The 19504-nt window shown below is 37.7% G+C and overlaps 1 long non-coding RNA gene across 1 annotated transcript in view; it reads right to left on the bottom strand.

Moving 5' to 3' along the window:
* The window catches only part of LOC136674994 (uncharacterized), a 100312-nt gene that overhangs the window by 45481 nt on the left and 35327 nt on the right, over positions 1-19504 (bottom strand). Inside the window, exon 2 of the long non-coding RNA XR_010796125.1 lies at positions 17566-17737. This is a non-coding gene — a long non-coding RNA (uncharacterized lncRNA). The remainder of the gene's footprint in view (positions 1-17565; positions 17738-19504) is intronic.

The raw sequence follows: 19504 nt of genomic DNA, 5'->3' as shown, positions 1-19504 counted from the left end.
TTCTTTCTGAAAAACCTACTCTTATTTGGTAACTTTTGGAAACTAACTTTTCTGATACACCAACCAATTTATATTGTCGGAAACAAACCAGGTTCGCCTCTTCCGGGTTACCACTGCTAGCTATGCCACTTGATAATGGCGCATTGTGATACTTTGCACATCCAAACACCATGGAAACATGCTAACATATATGACAGATTTAATGAGACAAATTAATAGAAGCACAAATAAACTGTATTATATTGCTGCTTTTACACACTGTTAATATATGCAGGCAGTAGGAAAAGACACCCAGAGTTCCTGTCATCAGATTTCAAATGGAATATAATATTAGATTGTTACTTTTTAGTGGCACTGCTCCCTATGTTTGTACTATCTTTTATACAATGCTATTATATGCCCTCTTGCAAACAGGTATATTGAACTGAATTTACCTGCATGAAACTCTTTAAAATACAGGGCTTTCTCTTAGAGAACTAGTATGGGTAGAAAGAAAGTTCCAAGTTGGAATCAGACCTAGATGACTCGCATCTGTGTCCCCATGCATATGGCAGCTATCTGGCTTAATTGCACAGGGCTTCCACCTCTCCTAGCAGTTTAATCATCTCCTGGCTCAGGTTTTTTTTTTTTTTTTTTTTTTTTTTTAGTTTTTTTGCAAGGCCATCTGGAAATGATGTGCTCTCAATTAACTCTCCTCTTCTCTGTTCACGGTTTTAAAATGCCCTTCGAGTTCTCCTGCAGTCTTTGAAGTGTTTTCCAGGTCTACAGCAGACCGGAGTTACCTCCAGTGATGATTTACAGTTCATATTCATTTGGACTTGAAATTTGTTATAAGTTTTGTAGTCATTACTACTACACAGTCACTCTGTGGCATAGTTCCTCTCCCAAACCCAGGTCTGATATTCAGTCCTTATGTTCATTATGTGAAATGGGGAAAACAGCAAATGACAGATTACAGGTCAAGAAATTTTACGTCACCTGTTGCCATGCATACTTGTTAGCCCCGTTTCACCCTGTTTTTCAATGCTCAGGAGCATTGAACGAGAAGCATTATTTGAGTAGTTTATCTCAGCACTGCAGTGACACTGACATGAAGGTGGTGCATTAGTGTGTGTTGTCCCTTTGGAATCCTAAGGTTGTCAGACATTTTTGGCATAGAAAACCAAAAATGTTTCCATTTCCAAAATCAAACTCTAATGTCTCTTATTCTTAGTCAAAATCTTATTTCTATAAGGTTCTATCTGTGAGCCAATCGATTCTTCAAATACACACAAAAATTCATGTGACCACAAGCTGAGTGACTGCAGCAAAAGGAGCAGAACAGGTGAAGAAAGTGTAGATTGTCAGTTAAAAAATTTGCAATGGCTTGTGACAAATATTACATTAATAATTAATCAATATTAATTACTGTGACTCTGATCTGGACAAGCAGTTGCAGACAATGAATGACTGAACGAATGAATACATTTTAATTAATATTCATTCTAAATTTTATGATTGTATGTCTAAGTTTATGAAACTTTGTGAAGCATTAAAATATGTTGCTGACACATTGCTGTGTTCCAGTCTTAAATTTGATTCATACTGAGCCTGCAAGGTAATTATATACTATACTCAATCAACCATAACATTATGACCAGCTTATTTCTGCAGTCACTGTCCGTTCTCTGAGCTCCACTGACTGACCATACTGGAGCAATTTCTAGTTCTACAATTACAAAATGTAATGCATATGTTGTTCTGCATACTTTGTTTACCTAATTTCACCCTATTCTTCAATGGTCAGGAACCCCACAGGACAACCACAGAGCAGATATGATTTGGGCGGTGGGTCATTCTTAGCCCTGAAGTGATACTGATGTGGTGGTGGTGTGTTAGTGTGATGGTACGAATGGATTAGACACAGGATCCTGTGTCCACCGATGATGGACTAGTGGATGACCAGCACAAACAGTGCAGCAACAGATAAGCTACTGTTTTTGACTTTACATCTAAAAGGTGGATAACAAGGTAGGTTTATCTAACAAAGTAGATAGTGAGTGGACACAATGTTTAAGAACTCCATCAGCACTGCCGTATCTGATCCACTCATACAAGCACACCACACACTAACACACCACTACCACTTCAGAGTCACTGCAGCGCTGAGAATGATCCACTACTCAAATCATACCTGCTCTGTGGGGGTCCTGTGGATGTCCTGACCATTGAAGAACAGGGTGAAAGGGGAAAATGAATTATACAGAGCAACAAATTGCCTATAGTCTGTAATTATAAAACTGAAAAGTGCTCCTGTGTAGTCAGTGGAACTGTGCATGTATGAAATGATGGGCTCTTAAGTACAGCATTAATATTAATTTACAAACTGGATTCCAAAAACATTGGGACACTAAACAAATTGTGAATAAAAACTGAATGCAATGATGTGGAGGTGCCAACATCTAATATTATATTAAGAATAGAACACAAATCACAGATCAAAAGTTTAAACTGAGAAAATGTATCAATTTAAGAGAAAAATATGTTGTTTCAAAATTTCATGGCGTCAATAAATCCCAAAAAAGTTGGGACAAGGCCATTTTTTAACCACGGTGTGGCATCCCCCCTTCTTCTAACAACACTCAACAGACATCTGGGGACAGAGGAGACCAGTTTCTCAAGTTTAGAAATAGGAATGCTCTCCCATTCATGTCTAATACAGGCCTCTAACTGTTCAATCGTCTTGGGCCTTCTTTGTCGCACCTTCCTCTATATGATGCTCCAAATGTTCTCTATAGGTGAAAGATTTGGACTGCAGGCTGGCCATTTCAGTACCCGGATCCTTCTCCTACGTAGCCATGGTGTTGTGATTGCTGCAGAATGTGGTCTGGCATTATCTTGTTGAAAAATGGTCTTCCCTGAAAGAGATGGGAGCATATGTTGTTCTAGAACCTGAACATAGTCCTCTGCATTAATGCTGCCTTTCCAGACATGCAAGATGCCCATGCCACAAGCACTCATGCAACCCCATACCATCAGTGATGCAGGCATCTGAACGGAGCGTTGATAACAACTTTGGTTATTCTTGTCCTCTCTGGTCCGGATGACATGGCGTCTCAGTGTTCCATAAAGAACTTCAAATCGTGACTCATCTGACCACAGAACAGTCTTCCATTTTGCCACACTCCATTTTAAAAGCCCCCTCTCCCAGTGCAAACATCTGGGCATGTGGAGCTTGCTTAGAAATGGCTTCCTCTTTGCACTGTAGACTTTTAGCTGGCAACGGCAGATGGCACTGTGGATTGTGTTTACTGACAATGCTTTCTGGAAATATTCCTATTTCCTTAACAGTGGCATTGCTGCACTATCTTTCTGCACAACAATAGTGGAATTGGTGATCCTCTTAATTAATTCATCCATCTTTTTGCCATTTTGTCTTTATACTGAGCTGCTATAATGTCTTTAATGGGACAGCTTTTACAGTAGCTGTCTACTGCCTAACATCGAAAACTGCCCCCTGCACTGGTCAATATATCTAGAAATGAACTAACCTGCAACACATTCCTTTAAATAAAAAAAATAAAAAAATGTCCTAAATCAAGAAATGTCATTTAAATATAATTTGTCCAAAAAAAGGGATAAAATAAAAATTAACACATTAAAATATAATTTTCTGATAAATATAGATAAACTGTGATAACACTAATTTAATTTTTTAAAATAATTTGAGTAAACTGTTTGTGTTCCTGAAAAATAATTGCTCTTTTTGTGTTTTGACAAATTGAACATTATAACGCTAAAACGTATATTAGCTTATAGGATTAGAATCTCTTTCTCATAAAACTCATTTACTAATGTGATAGGATTGTTTTTTTGGTGTTTGTAATATTAATTTATGCAAGAGGCTTGTTCGACATATCTGTTTTGCTATTTGGAATGCAAAATCCTTAAAGCACAATATCTGAAAACTGTTAGGAACACAGATAGAACATTAAAAGTCAAAGGGGATGCTGTGTCCACAGATGAAGGACTAGAGGATGAGTGCAGAAACAGATAAGTCATTGTCTCTGACTTGGACCAACAAGGTAGGTGTGTCTAGTATCAGGCCAGAAGATGCCCTGAAGTTAGTGCAGAGTCTATACTAGAGCGCTTGGAGGATAAAGTCCATGTAAAGTCTGGGGCATTTGCATTTACATATACAGTTAAACTCATATACAGGTAAACTCTGGAACATTTCTGAGTTACAATGCATATGTGAGTTGAAGTGGTGGTCCTGACCATTGAAGGACAGGACGTAACAAAGTAAGTACAGCAACCAATGGCCTACAGTTTGTATTTATAAAGCTACAAAGTAAAAAGAGCTGAAAAAACGGACATTGAACTTAGAAACAAGAAAGAGGCTATGGTTGATTTGTGTGTGGTTTAAAGCCTCAGGTCTGGAACTTAATTCTCTGGAGATGAACAAGCTCCAGTCTTTACCTTTGGTTATGGATCATAAACACCCAATCTTTAAACATGATAATGATTATTTCTCATTATTTTCATTTTCCAAACCACATCTGCTGTAAGTGTGAGAATTGTCAATGCCACGTCAAACATTGCAGCATTTAAAGTGAAATGAATTATTGTATCTGGGCCACATTATAATTGTGGCTCCATTTTAGGTGGGTTGAAAATTCCAACAGGTGACAGAAAAAGTGTGCCATTTATGGTGGAACAGATAATTCTATAAGGGCCACTTAGTAAATTCTGCTTCAGTTAATGTGGAAAGTTCTGTAGTATGATTACTTTAGCAGCATTTAAGGTGGAACCGGAAGTTCTTCTGATGCCAGAATTTCATTACTGCCTTGTTTACACTCAAACAGAAATCAATAAACACCAATAACCTCTGCATCGTTTAAGGTGTAAAGGATAGTTCTAATACATTTCTGTTTGACATTACAGTTAAAACTCCTACATTTATAATTTAGAAATAAAAAAATTGATAAATAATAGTATGATTAGCTGTTGCCTGACAACACTACAGCTAAGCTCCTTAATGGACATGTCTGGGGAAGGGGTGGGTCCTGCAGACAGTTTCAGACAAGCCAAGGCTGTCAATCAATTCCAAATTATAACCCTGCTGTCTTATATATGGTACAGTACCATTTTAAAATTCGATTACTGGGGTAAAATTATACTTAAATATGTGCCAAACAATGAAAATTAGCTAAGAATTAGACGTTGGAGTCAGTTTAGAAAAGAAAAATAAGATGGGCTGCTTTGCCTTTAAAAAACAGGCTGAGCTACACAACACCAAAAGCCGCCAGCAGAGGCACTAGACCTATGCAGGCTTCCATTTTGAGAGACATGCTGTCCATGTTTTTTAGTGTCATTGCAAATTAAAGATATGTATCAATATAAGGATGGCATATTAAAAAGTCGTGTAAAAAAAAAAAAAGTGCAACTCTTTCAGTCCTGGCAGGATGGAAGGTCAAGCTTCACCGGGAGCTCCACCAGAATAATTTAGATCCAGCTTGTACCAGCTTGTTTAATATCTCAAAAGGCTGTGGCTTAAATTGCCAACACCTTCAGGTGCTGTCGAAGTGCCAGGATCTCACACGTTCCAAATGAGGACATTAGGGACAGTGCCAGAGTCGTCTAATCCAGCAAACAAGGAAGTGAGAAAGGAATCTATTCCATCTGTCGGCCCACTCTAAACAAGGGGGGGGGGGGAGCAACAAATGTTCATAAAAATTAATCAATCTCGTATGCATGGAAAAAGTGATGGGCCCTCCTGCTCGTTATTTTCTTGGGGCGGCCGATGGAGAGCCAGGGCTCTGATATGCATCTCCAAACCTTGTTTATTTTGCTGCAGATGTTTTGTGGAAAAGAGAATAGCTCTTGTGATTTTTGTTCAGGAGCATATGGCTTGTAAAAGAGGACTCCAGGTTCATTGGGTTGAAGGTACATGAGTCTGAGCTTCTAAATTTACGTTTACAATTAGTGCATATGGTAGATGCTACTATACAGAGAAATATACAATGGTAAAATCTGGCATTAGGTGTCTTGCCCATTGACACTTCTTGTTGCAGCATACTGTATTCATGGTCATAAGCTGTGTTCAGTATTGCTCCTATTGCAGTATATAGTGTGTTAGCCAATTTGTAGTGGTGTTCAAAATCTCAACAGTACATTACACTTCCTTTTTTGCACAACTTCCGACAATCACTGAGTCAGAAAATGTGCCATTTTCACTATATAGTGAACTATTCTGGGGATCCGTCACTTGGTAGTAGTGTCTGAATTTCAGTGAACACAAACAGTCCCACAATGCACTGCCAAATGCAGTGTCATGTACACTAGCAGATTGCAGGTTAACCATAATCCATAGCATTTTTGGTAAAAACCCTCATGGAGTAGTGTCTGAAATTCATTGCTCTCCTGAATTCAGTTCCCTATAATAGTGCACTGCATAGTGAATAATACAGGGAATAGTGAATAGGGACCCATTTCAGACAGAGGGAACGTATGCTACAATCTTCACTGTGCACCAGTGTGGTGGCGTCTTACTAAAGCTGTGGTGCCTGCTAAATTGAGCTAAATGCTGTCTACTAAGGCAGAATTTTGAGGGAAGAAGGTGGCAAGTTGTGTCTGAATTGAATGCTTGTATTAAATGCCTGTTTTCCCATTAGCTCACATATCAATCATTTTTTTAACAATACTTATATCAGTTAACTGACAGTGCCTTCACAGTAGTAGTGCCAGATCTTTTTTAATGCAGCATCACACACAATTTTCATAGATTATATTAGGAAGCAGTGTTTTTAGGGGAACCTCTTTGCTAATCTAGACTGAGAAAATGACAATACATCATAAACAAGCACATACATTACTGTGCAGAAGTCTTAGCATTTAAAAATATATATATATATATATATATATATATATATATATATATATATATATATATATATATATATATATATATTATTTTTTAATGCCTTCTCAGTAAGCATGGTGCTTGTATAAAGTTATATATAATCACAATAATTTAAAAAAATAATAAAATAAAACAAAAAAATTAAAGTTTTTTTTTTTCTATAAAGTAGTAGGTGTGAATGAGTTTAAAAGGTGTTCAGATTGTCCTTGGTTGCATGAATTTGTTAAATCAATAACACACAATTTTTAAAATCATTATTTATTAACCAGTAAAACTAGGTATTGGATGATAACCTCAAATAATACAGACTGTCACGAGGACAGATTTGAAAAAAGTTAAACCAACACATTCACACACACGCTTACTGGAATACTGTTCATTCATTCATTCATTCATTATCTGTAACCGCTTATCCAATTCAGGGTCGCGGTGGGTCCAGAGCCTACCTGGAATCACTGGGCGCAAGGCGGGGAATACACCCTGGAGGGGGCGCCAGTCCTTCACAGGGCAACACAGACACACACACACATTCACTCACACACTCACACCTACGGACACTTTGGAGTCACCGATCCACCTACCAACGTGTGTTTTTGGACCGTGGGAGGAAACCGGAGCACCCGGAGGAAACCCACACAGACACGGGGAGAACACACCAACTCCTCACAGACACAGTCACCCGGAGCGGAATTCGAACCCACAACCTCCAGGCCCCTGGAGCTGTGTGACTGTGACACTACCTGCTGCGCCCCTGGAATAATGTTATTTAGTTTTATTCTAATGTTGGGCATTATTTTTTGTTTGTTATTTTAGCAAATAATAATTTACTGCTCAGATAAATAGGTTTTTAAATCTCAATCTCTGGTGCCTAAAACATTTGCACAGTACTATATATAACCCTGTGTTTTAGAACTAAGCATTGCTTGATATGCAGAAAGCACTTATTATACAGTTTTTGTCCATTTTCCTGTCCATGTGACATATTTTCAGGGCACACCTGTCTCCACAGAATAAAAGCTCCAGAAATTAGAAACAAGTTCAGTGTCTTAAAATACAAAACTAATGAAAGCATGGAGTGTGTTACGGAGCTAACCTGATTACATCACTATATGCACGTTTGTCACAAAAGTTAACACAATAACAGTAATATAATACACCATATTATAATGTTTTATCCCATTGTGCAATACAAATCCATTATAACGCATTCAAAAGGCATAGTAAACATGGCTAAAATACTTTAAAATATGTATTTCATATAAAACCATGTTTATTATCCATTAGGATTGAAACAAATTTAACATAATTATATTATAATTTATTGCATATTATTTTTGTGTTCTATGTAAAGTGTGGCTTTATACACAGAGACAAACAGTGCTGTTGAGTACAGGGAATATAATTTGATGGAAGAAAAATGTTATGAGAATTTGAGTGTGGACAATGCACATCCTCCACACTGAGGAGCCCTTTTTATGCCTGCAGTGTCAGCATTTGTCCTGAACCAAGAATCCAAAGTTAACATTTACTGTGGCTCAAGCTTGAAGCACTTCCAAAATCAACAGTGTTGAATTGCCTTAATTTTTAGGACTAATCTTCAATTTAAAGAATGTGCATTTGTACATCAAATAACATACTTGTTTTGTTTTCAGTCTGTAATTCAACGAACTAATGTCCCCACAAGTAGGATATTATGGAAAAATATTTAGAAAAAGTTCATAGAGTTAAAAACGTTGTGTGGTGATTTGTGTTTACTAACCTACTGTACTGAGGCAGGCATGGAGGCAGGATGTAAGTGTGAGCTTTTTTTATTGATAGAGCAATAAATCTTGTCCTGCTAGCTGTGCCCTGGTCAAAGTCAAGTGATGTTATTGTGAAAAGAATGCATTTACAAGGAACTACAGCTCAGCCACGCTGCGGGAGATATGTGCATACTCATGAAGTGCTGAAGTACTTAACTCATAAAAACCAAGTCCTTTGCTGCATTACTCACTTCACAGAGTTCAAAACATCCTCAGGAAGTAATATCAGCACAAGAACTGTTGGTTGAGAGCCTAGCAGCCACACACAAGCCTACAATCAGTATATCCAATGCTAAGCATCAGACATGTAAAGCTAGCGATGTAAAGCTAAAACCTGTATGTCTGAATAATGAACTAGTTTCAACATGACTTTGCCAATCAATGTTTGAACTTCTTCAAAAGAAGTTCAGATCTACAAATTTGATCTGTACTGTGGCTTGGAGATTTTACAAATGGTTAGTTTGTTGTAGATGTCTGCATTTTTTCTTGTAGAGTGATAAGTCTCTCTAGACAATCAGTGTTCAGCAAGGTTTACTCAGCTTGTCTGGAACTTGTCTGCAACTAAAAAAGTACTCGGTTTCAGGTACCAGGCAGAGTAGAGCTGAGTTGAGTAGAGTAAGTACCATGCAATGGAAAAGCACCATTAAAGAGTGGCTAGTGGTTAAAACTCCAGCAGCCCTGTTGTGTCTGATCCATTCACATAAGCACAACCCTCACTAACAGGCCGCATTGTCAGTGTCACTGCTGCACTGAGAATGATCCACCACCCAATTGTAGGAGTGAGGTGGCATGACTAACAAAGTATGCAGAGCAACATACAGGCTACAGTGTGTAGTTGTAGGACTACAAAGTGCTCCTCTACAAGGAAGTCATTTTAATGATGTGGTTGAGTGCTGTTCATGTGATGCAAAAGTGCCAAAATACTTTTGGCCAAACTGAAAGTTTAAAATCTGCTTACCCAGCACATTACATTTTGTTTTTTTAATATTTGTTTCTCAATAGTTAATATATATATATTAAACAAAAAACATCAACTATGGCCATGACCTCTGATTTTAGACGTACTCGTGATTTTATGAGGGTAATTACGTCAGTTTATGATGGAACATCTGACAAATTACCCCTTTACTTTACACACCTGGTGTGTATCATTAGTGTGTTATTAGTCTGTAATTAGTACCTCTCAGCTTTATTTTCTGGATAAATAGAGCTCTAGTTAAAAACAAACAGACTATTAATTCCAAATGCAACACAGTGATTAGTGAGCCACATGCTCTGTTAAACATTCATTTGTCTTGTGTAATGTAAGAACAGAATTCTGTGTTTCACAGCTTCTCACTATATTTAGGTGCCGAAACCAGATCAGGACTAACTTCTGTTGAATATTTTCTAGTGTTTTTCTTGATGTTATTTATTTGCTTCGCGTTCCTGACACTTATAATTAGACTTTCTGCAGTGCTAGATCTGTAAAATGTTATATTGCTTTCATTATGTTTATTTCTACTTTTATTTATTTATACTATTTAAACTGGATAATTTTTAAACATGCCTTCCCTTTTATTCCACTGCTTTAACTGTTTTTATCTTTTCCTTTTTTTACATTGTTTATATTCATATTTTATCATTTTTGTTTTATAGATTTTCTGTAAAGCATTTGGGCTACATATGTATGAAAGGTGCTATAGAATTATTATTAAAATATCATTATTATTATTAATTTGTTTCATTAATTTCTTTTTCCTTCAGCTAGTCTTTGCCAATCATACATCATGCTGTAAAATCAAGCAGGAGAGAGAGATCCTATGAAAAGGGAGATCTTTATGCAGCTTCTTTTACTAATATAATTTACATTGCTTATTTATTCTTTAACCTGCAAATAACTCATCTTTCCTCTCTGCCCCACCAGCTCCACCCTCTGGATTGTAATTCTCTAGTCCTAATCAGCCCTCCAGGAAAAAGAAAATGACAGAATTACTTAAAGAAACATCTATTCCCACTTGATTAGAACTGCTAACGCTTTGTAGAATCCCATTTTTCTAGGAGTTGTGGGTTCTTCAAGGCAGAATTTTCCTTTGCATTTCTTCCAAGAAACAGGATGCTGCTGTTATTTAGATATACACAGTTTCAATTCAGTGAATCTCAGTGTATAAACAGCATAAATCCCATCCAACAAGACTGCTTCTATTTTTCTTTAGGCCAGGCATAAAAGTATGCAACAATTTTACCAAATGACCATGTATATAAACACCCAAATCCATAATTGACAGAATAATTATGCTTCCTATATATAGCTTTATAGAACAAAGTAACAGATTCTCTGGGTCCATAGCAATGCAGTTGATTGTCAGCTTGTTTCTCTAGTCCTGGTTATTATGACAAGAGACCATCGGGAACACTTTCCATGCCATGTCTATGCATACATGTACATACATATATACAATACCAGTCAAAAGATTGGACAGCTCATTAGTCATAGTTGGAATAGGGGTATTCACTGTATAGACGTGTGTACCAGCCTCTACCTCTGCACAACTCAAGTTAAAGTCTCAAACATTTTAAGAAGGCGAGCAGTTCTACAAGCTAACTCTTGACGAGGCCACAGTTGTTCACTGAAAACCATTCCAGGTGACAACCTCACGAAGCTGATTGACAGAATGCCCCGAGTGTTCAAAGCTGTCATCAAAAGGTGGCTACTTTGAAGAATCTAAAGTATAAAACATATTCGGGTTTGTTTAAAGCTTTTGTTTACTACATAATTCCATATGTGTTCCTTCATAATTTTAATGTCTTCCATATTCATTTACAATGTAGACAATAATAAATAAACAAAGAAAAAACATTAAATGAGAAGGTTTGACTAGCACGGTACATTCACAGTTTGTAGAAAATGGCCCAAAATAAAGGAAACCCTCCCTGAGTAGGCGTTTCCAAACATTTGACTGGTACCGTACATGATTATATATATATAACTTGATACCATGCATTACCAAGGCATTAGAAACATGGCTATAACAGTACTATTTCACTTTATAACCATTTTTATTATGCACCACAAATAGTAAACATAATGTAGGTTTATTCAGTTTAAATTCCTGGCAAAATATCTTTCCAGCAAATGTCCAAACTATAGGATTTGTGCTTTGTCTAATAGTGGTGCTTCACATTGCTGCTACTGATTAATGGCATGTTTTCTAAACATATCTCAAGACTTACAAGATCATCATGGTTTGGGTTGAAGAACCTACAGTTCTTTAGTTCCAGCTGGGAAATACCTTATAGACTCTGGAAGCTGTTGCTGGAAATGGGCCAAAGGTGTTCAAAATTAGTTGCAAGAACAGGAAAGAATCCATTCCAAGTTGGTGGAAAAGGATTATGCATCCCCCCTCCCCCCATTTCATTTGCAGCCTAGGAAGGGTCTGGCTGTCTCAATGCAGCCACAGTTCCACCTTATATGGGCCAGATGTCAAGTGCACTGTGGTCCCAAGTCAAGCCTAACGTATGACAACTGACCCACATATCATTTGTGAATGCTGTAGTTGAGCTGTAAGTGCCAAAAGTGGCACAGATTATGCCCAAATTTGTCTGCTATCTGAGGAGAGATTACAGCTGCACATAAGCCTTAAGCCACCATGCCCAATGTCATTGATCCATGAGCTAGAGAGGTATGAAGCCACCAGCCTTGACCTTTAAGAAGAATTGAAGTGACTGTGGTGATAGCATTTTATTTATTTATTTATTTATTTATTTATTTATTTATGTTAAATATGAGCAAATCTACACAATAATTCTATAGAGCTTACACAGCCATACACAGCCTGGCACTTCCTCCTCATGCTGGTCACCAGCCTGGTCACACACTGCTGTGGGATGGCATCCGATTCTTCAACCAGCCTTTGTCGCAAGTCAGCCAACGTGATTGTGTTGGTCATTCTGGCATGCCCAAGCTGATCCCATAAGTGTTCAATGGGGTTGAGTTCAGGACGCTGGCAGGCCATTCCATCCTCTCCACTCCCAAATTCTGGAGGTAGTCTCTGATAAAGACCGCTCTGTGGGGCCGAACATTGTCATCTTGGAGGATAGAGTTTGGTCCCAGACTGTGGAGATATGGGATTGCCACTGGTTGCAGAACTACATCTTGAGATTGCCTCCAATGAGGACAAGCCTCATTTTTCCAGTGAGGTAGATGCCGCCTCACACCATCACACCTCCAACAAAAGATGTTACCCTATTGATGCAGCAATCAGCATAGCGTTTTCTGCATCTTTTCCACACTTTGACCCCACTCATTGAATCTGGACTCATTGCTGAACATAACATTCCTCCACATGTTCAGGTTCCAGTGCACATGTTGCCGACATCAGAGCAAACTGGCCTGACAGTGAAGGACAGTTATGGCAGGCCTCCTGGCAGCCCGATGAGACAGGAGATTGGGTGCATGCAGTCTGTTCTGGGTTGACTGGGCAGAGAGCCATCAGCTGTATCGTTCTGCAAACCTTGACTGCAAATCTATAGAAGACAGCCTATGGTACCTAAGCTTAGATAGAAAGCCCAGAAGACCATTAGAGAGCAGGGATGATTTGGGTGGCAGATTGTCCTCAACGCAGCAATGACACTAATGTGGTCGTAGTGTACTTCTTATTTGTCCTACTTGCTCATCTGAAGGTCATGATGGGACATGCAAGGGCAGTAAGAGGTAATGATGTGCTCCGTGCGGTGTGTGTGCGGTGTGTGTGCGGTGTGTGTGTGTGTAACAAGGGGACACTTGAAAGTGATTATTTCCAAAGTATCCGTAGCTTTGTTGTCAATCATTGACACAGTTTGTCCAGTTTAGTGAACTGGTTGAAATGGTCAGTCTATTATACTGAAATTAGCAGAGCTTGATGTTTTGGCCCTACTTCATACAAAACCATACTGCCACTTATTAGAGCCCCTTTAGGAAAAAAGGGGGTGGGCAAGCTTTGTTCCAGCAGGTGCCATTAGTTGACATACTGAGGGATGGATGCTTCTGAATGCAGAATGCCCCATGCCCACACACACTTAAATCTCACGCCACCCAAACAGTGCCCCCAGAGTTCACCATTACCTTTTACTGCCTTTGCACGTCCCACAGTTACCTCCCACTGCTTCCCCCTACTCTTGTGTGACATTTTCTTTTTGATCCTAGCTCTTCTCCCCGTCCTCCCTCCCTATTCTCTGATCTTTTTTGCTGTCTTTCGCCGACCGCTGGGCATTTGTTTGCCCGCACTGTCGCTCTACATCAAATCTCCCACCAATCTGCATCACATGCAGGAGCCTGCTCTATTTCTGTCTCTTGTTCTGTTCTTTTTATCTCTCATCACTATGCCATCCATTCCTCAGTCTTTTTCCTCTCCAGCCTATCCCCTTTAAAGTTCAGGCCTTGTTACTCTCGGCCAAAGCCATCGTGATTTAATCAGCATGCTGGCTGTGTTGTTGCTTTGTAGATCTCAACAAACACCAAAGTTGCAGTCTTAAAAGGTCATTCAGACCATAAAAAAAAATCTGTTTTAAACATGCTATTCACATCTTACAACAGCACAGAGTAGTTTCTCTACTTCAAAGATTAAAACCACCTTATCATGATACATCTTGAAGGTGTGAGGAATTGTGAAAAACTATTTTGAATTGTGATTTTTTTCCCCAAATTTAAAAACTGGTGTAACATGATACACATTAGCTATTTTTTAATGTTCTGGTTCTAAACTTCTAAACATCTACTACAACTCATTGGTAGAAAGAATTACATGTTTTTGAATGCTAAAAATTGTACAGGCATCACACTGATGCTAGGAATATTTTTTTCTAACTGATTTTGTGGGTCCTGCTAGCAGGAAAAAAGTATGAAAAATGGAATCAGGAATGCCATTTCGAATATTCGGGGCTTCTGTATTGAAATATTGCCTTAAGAGAACCATTTTTGATAAAATGTTCTTTAAGGAACCACAGATGTGTTCTCAAATGATACAGCTCCTAAGAATGTGCATCATTATTTTTCATGAAGTATCCTAAACATCTTAGACAATGTCTCTTGGAACAGCCAGCACATAATACATGGAGTAACGTCCAACAGATATATATTTGTCTAGGACTAATAGCATACGTGTTGAAATAAAATATGACATGGGCTTGATTGATCTGGCCTGCAAGGCATTAGTGTGTTCTTATGAATGAGAAATGCGGCAACCACAGAGCTCTCCTTGTTCAGGATGAATGTGTTTGCCTCAGCTCTTTTTACTGCAGGCTAAGATTCCTGGAGGAGGACTCAGCTCTTAAACATGCAATGCGTGTTCTGTCAAGGAAGGGCAATGGAGTTACAGTGGGGAAGGGCAAGGGATAGGACCATGGGCACTGTAGTGTAATTACTCCCAAGCCCTCCATCTGCTCAGTCTCATTCCCTAAACCCAGGGTTTTGCTGACTGTCCTCTCTCACCTCCAGAGCCTTACGTTGTTATCAAGTTTTCAACCACAAGGATGGCTTACATAGGCCCATGGCTGTGACACAGGCATTTAACATCTATGTAAAAGAAGTTCAGTGTTTGGAAATCAGGATGTAATGTGTGATTTTCAAGTGTTTCTTTATAAACTCCCTAAAAAAGGTCCACTTTCTTTCTTGATACAAGAAATTGTATTGTAGGAATACAGCACGGTTAATATTAGACTTTTCATAGTACTTTTCTTGTACAATAACAAGTCACTACAGTATAACTATCACATCTATGCAGTGGCAAACCAAGACCATTAATCCTTCACTTCACTGGCAATAAAAATCTACCATTACACAAATATAATAATCCTAGCTATATTTACATAATTCATATAAATTTTGTTAGCTTTTCAAAATTTAAGACATATTCACAGCTCAGTGTCAATTTCGTTATTGAAAACTATGATGGAAAAAATACAGTGGGATATTTTTTACAACAAAAACTAGATGAAGGCTAAAAATAATAATTTGAAATCAAGAACTGTAAAACAAATGTATTGCAGTTTTTGTCAACTAATAAAAACTAAACAGTAATGTGACACCCAGATATGTAAGAACAGGTGTTAAATGCTGCTTTTGAAAATACCAATTCTACCCACCATCAAGATATATTATTATAGTATACTTGCATAAACCTTTAAAACTTTAACAAAAAAAGTTTTTGAGTATTATGATTCCTTCAGGAAATGTATATATTGTACATTTATTCAGTGATTTCTGTGGTTTCTTTCAAAACAGTGCTGTTTTTCTCCATACATCCCTGAAGGTTTTGCCTGTGCTGCTGCTGTTGCAGCTATGTGCACTCTTTTCTCATGGACAAATATTGCAAAATCTGGAAATTATAGAATGAAGAATTATTTCAACAGGCTGATGAAGACATCTGCTTTAAGGGCAGCCTTACATGGTAACATTTTTCATTAAAACAATTATATAAGCATGATTTCCCTCAGAAAACACATCACTCCTGTCCCAAGAGCAACATATTTCAAACCAGGATTTTTCAAATGGAATTTCACAAATATCTGTAGATGGTCAGTGTGATATGGCAACATTGTCATCTTAACCCTTATGACAAATATCAAACAATGTATTTATCATTAATGATGACTAGACTATTTTGTAGGCCCTGTGGCAGTCTTGACCACTGAAATATTTCACCATCAAAAGAAACAGCCAACCAGTTTGACTGTTTGGGCAAACTGGGACAGAACAAAAGAGAACATTTGGTACTCCATTAAAAACGCTGCTAGGACCCATAGACTTTACTGTATGCACGTTTGCATTTGCCTTTTTTACAGGACAAATTTGTAGCCTCCCCCTCTCTAGATTTTTCTTGTTTCACCATAACTTTCTTCATCATTGCTAACACTACAATCTGAGCTAGAAGATTGCTTTTCTGGATTTCTCTGGAATTCTCTAAGAGATTGGTACATCATCTCCACCATTTTTTCAGCTAATTCCTGAAATTCCCTTCTCTCTTTTTTAAGTTTATCTACTTTAGTTTATAGAGATATATAGTGCATTGTAGAGATATAGAGTGCATTGAGAGAGTGTTGAGTGTGTTCACGTGTTCTGTGCACTAATGTATGCCTATGCTTATGATTAGCAAACTCCTGTAACAGTTGTGCAATGTGTCCTTTCTGTTCTTTCAGTAGTAAAAATGCCACTTTCTCAACACCTGAATGCACCCTTCAAGGTCCTTTTTTCATACACTTGGCTAACACTCTAAAACACTGTTCCTGATTCCAGTCTGACTCTTTAGGATTATTACATTTCTTACACAGCTTAGGCTTCCTTTGTCAGACCAGTATCAAATGAAGCTCTGCCTAAAAATGCTTTTGCCATGTTAACATCTGATGTAGACATTTTAACACAAAACACAAATTAACAAACACAACCTAGTAAAAATTCGGTTTTACCCTTGCATCTCTTTGACCAGGAACTCTAGTTCACACCTGTATCGTTCAATGAGGGAAATTTAAGCACACATCTATGGGCATGAGAAGCATTCTGCCCCACACCATCTTCTGTCTTAAGAAAACACACTTAAGGATATCGCAGTGTCACAACAGACCTTAGGTAAATAATTCCTGTGCCTGTTGTCCTAATCAAACACAATTAGGAAAAATACATTTTCATAGCAAAAAATAAATAAATAAAGGAAACTGGATTTGAGCACATTCAAATTCTACTGAATAATAAACCCAATTAGGAACGACTGTTTGCTAAGGCCAAGACACCAAGCTCACTTTGTAGACTAGTACTAAAAAAAACAAACAGACAAAGACAAAATACAGACTCTCTTCATTTTATAGCTCTTTTCCCCTTTAAATGGATTTGTAAGGTTCTGGTAGGCTCACCGTTTGCATGAGGTTTGCTGTCGTCAGAGGGAGAATCACCACCCCAACCGGATTTTAGGGACTTGATTCTGCTTCTAGGATGATCTGCAGCACAACTTAAGTTGTCTTCTTGATGAACAGCCAAAACATCTTGAAGAGCCATCAGAAAAGGGGCAGAAACTCCATCTGTCTTCTGGTGGTGTCAGAAGAGACACAGGATCAGAAAACAGAATTACTTCATGTGGGTTTTTAACCAAACAGTGCAGTGGATTAAGGGTATCCCTATCCACCAGTGAATACTGGTTGTAATCTACATTTTGTGGTGCATTGTGGGATTGTTTGAGTGCACTGAAAAATGTCCACTATGTTTTCAAACATGAAACATGAGTCGACTCCCAAATAATTAATTGTTTGAGCTTCTGGGAATCATAAACTGAGGCAAAATAATTCATAGATTTGAAATACTTGTAGTCGTCTCAATTTGCAAGAACTTTTTTTGTTCAAATACATTTAGAATTTATTTAACATTTTAAGTTCTAAGTGCGCTGCACTATATTATAAATATATTTGAAATATAAAGTTGGCCTTATTCCCTCCCTAATTTACGATGGTAACATATTTTTAAATTAAACATTTAAATTATAGTTTATGAAAAAGAAATTGTAAAACCATTAAAACACATGACTAAAATTAGCAATTTTTTTAGCAGTGGGCTAAAACTAGACTACAGTGGTACACATTTAACTTCTGTTGACTAAAACTAGAATAATGCTAACAATGGTTAAATTGCCAAATGCAAAATTAAACTACCAAACTTTCCCATTAAACCCATGTTTTCTTTGAAGGTGGTGACAGACACCATTATAAGTAGTGAATTTACACATTTAAAAAAGTACACAATGGACAAAGACATACAAGGGCATCCGATTTGTATGCATGCAGCAGTATAACTGCACTCTCTGATGAGATGGCACTCCATTTTATATTTTTGAAATATTTTGAGTTGCTTATGGATTTGAAATACTGGTGAAGATGAGGGTATTACATCTTACACACTACATTTCCGAGAGGTCCACGTTAATGTTCCAACATCTACACTGTCAGAAAATGTTGGGTCTGTGGTGGTACCTTTTGCTGTCTCTGTGGCGGTACCCTCAAGGGTACATATCTGTACCATTAATAAGGGAAAAATTGTATCTTAGTCTAATACAACGGTGGATTTTAGTTTTGTGTTGATTTCATACACTCCATTTAATCTCGAGGACTTTTTTTACACAGATCTATAATGAAAGATAATATATATTTACCTCTTCTTCTGAAGAAGTGAATGTAATGTACCTTTAAAGAACATGGCTGGACACGTATACACTGTTTGTACCTTTAGTAACCAATTATGTTCCTCTATTGAACCTTTTTCCTGTGAGTGTAAAGCTTACCCTGAGGAGTGGAGAAAACTGATACAACATTATTCCCCACTCCTCAAGTGTGGTACACTTGTACCACACTCCTCCAAAAGTGTGGTACAATACTGATAAATATCCTTATTTTAACATTGGATAAACAGGTGTATGAATACTTTTTGATATATGGTGTAAGCAGTAAGCTGATTCAGTGCAGAACAAATATATGATTATTATAAATAAAAGCAGTCCATTATTCCCCCTGGATCCAAATATTGTTTGTTTTAACAACATCTAGATCTGTCCCAAGGACATTGGATGGGCAAAAGTGTGAATCAATATAATCTGATTATACAAAAGCATGAGCCAACAATGTGGTCTGGACTTGCCAGACATGAAACCTCCACAGAAACAACCTGCAGACCTGCAGAAACACCATTTTTAAAACTGCACACACTTCGTTTTCAATTTTGCCAGCATTGTGTAGTTTTTGGAAATACAAAATCTCCATTAATAGAACAGGAATATGCCAGGAAAGCTTGACAAGCAGTTCATAATGA

This window comes from Hoplias malabaricus, chromosome 2, assembly GCF_029633855.1.
Source record: "Hoplias malabaricus isolate fHopMal1 chromosome 2, fHopMal1.hap1, whole genome shotgun sequence".
Taxonomy (NCBI): Eukaryota; Metazoa; Chordata; class Actinopteri; order Characiformes; family Erythrinidae; genus Hoplias; species Hoplias malabaricus.
This window is presented reverse-complemented; position numbering and strand designations above follow the sequence as displayed.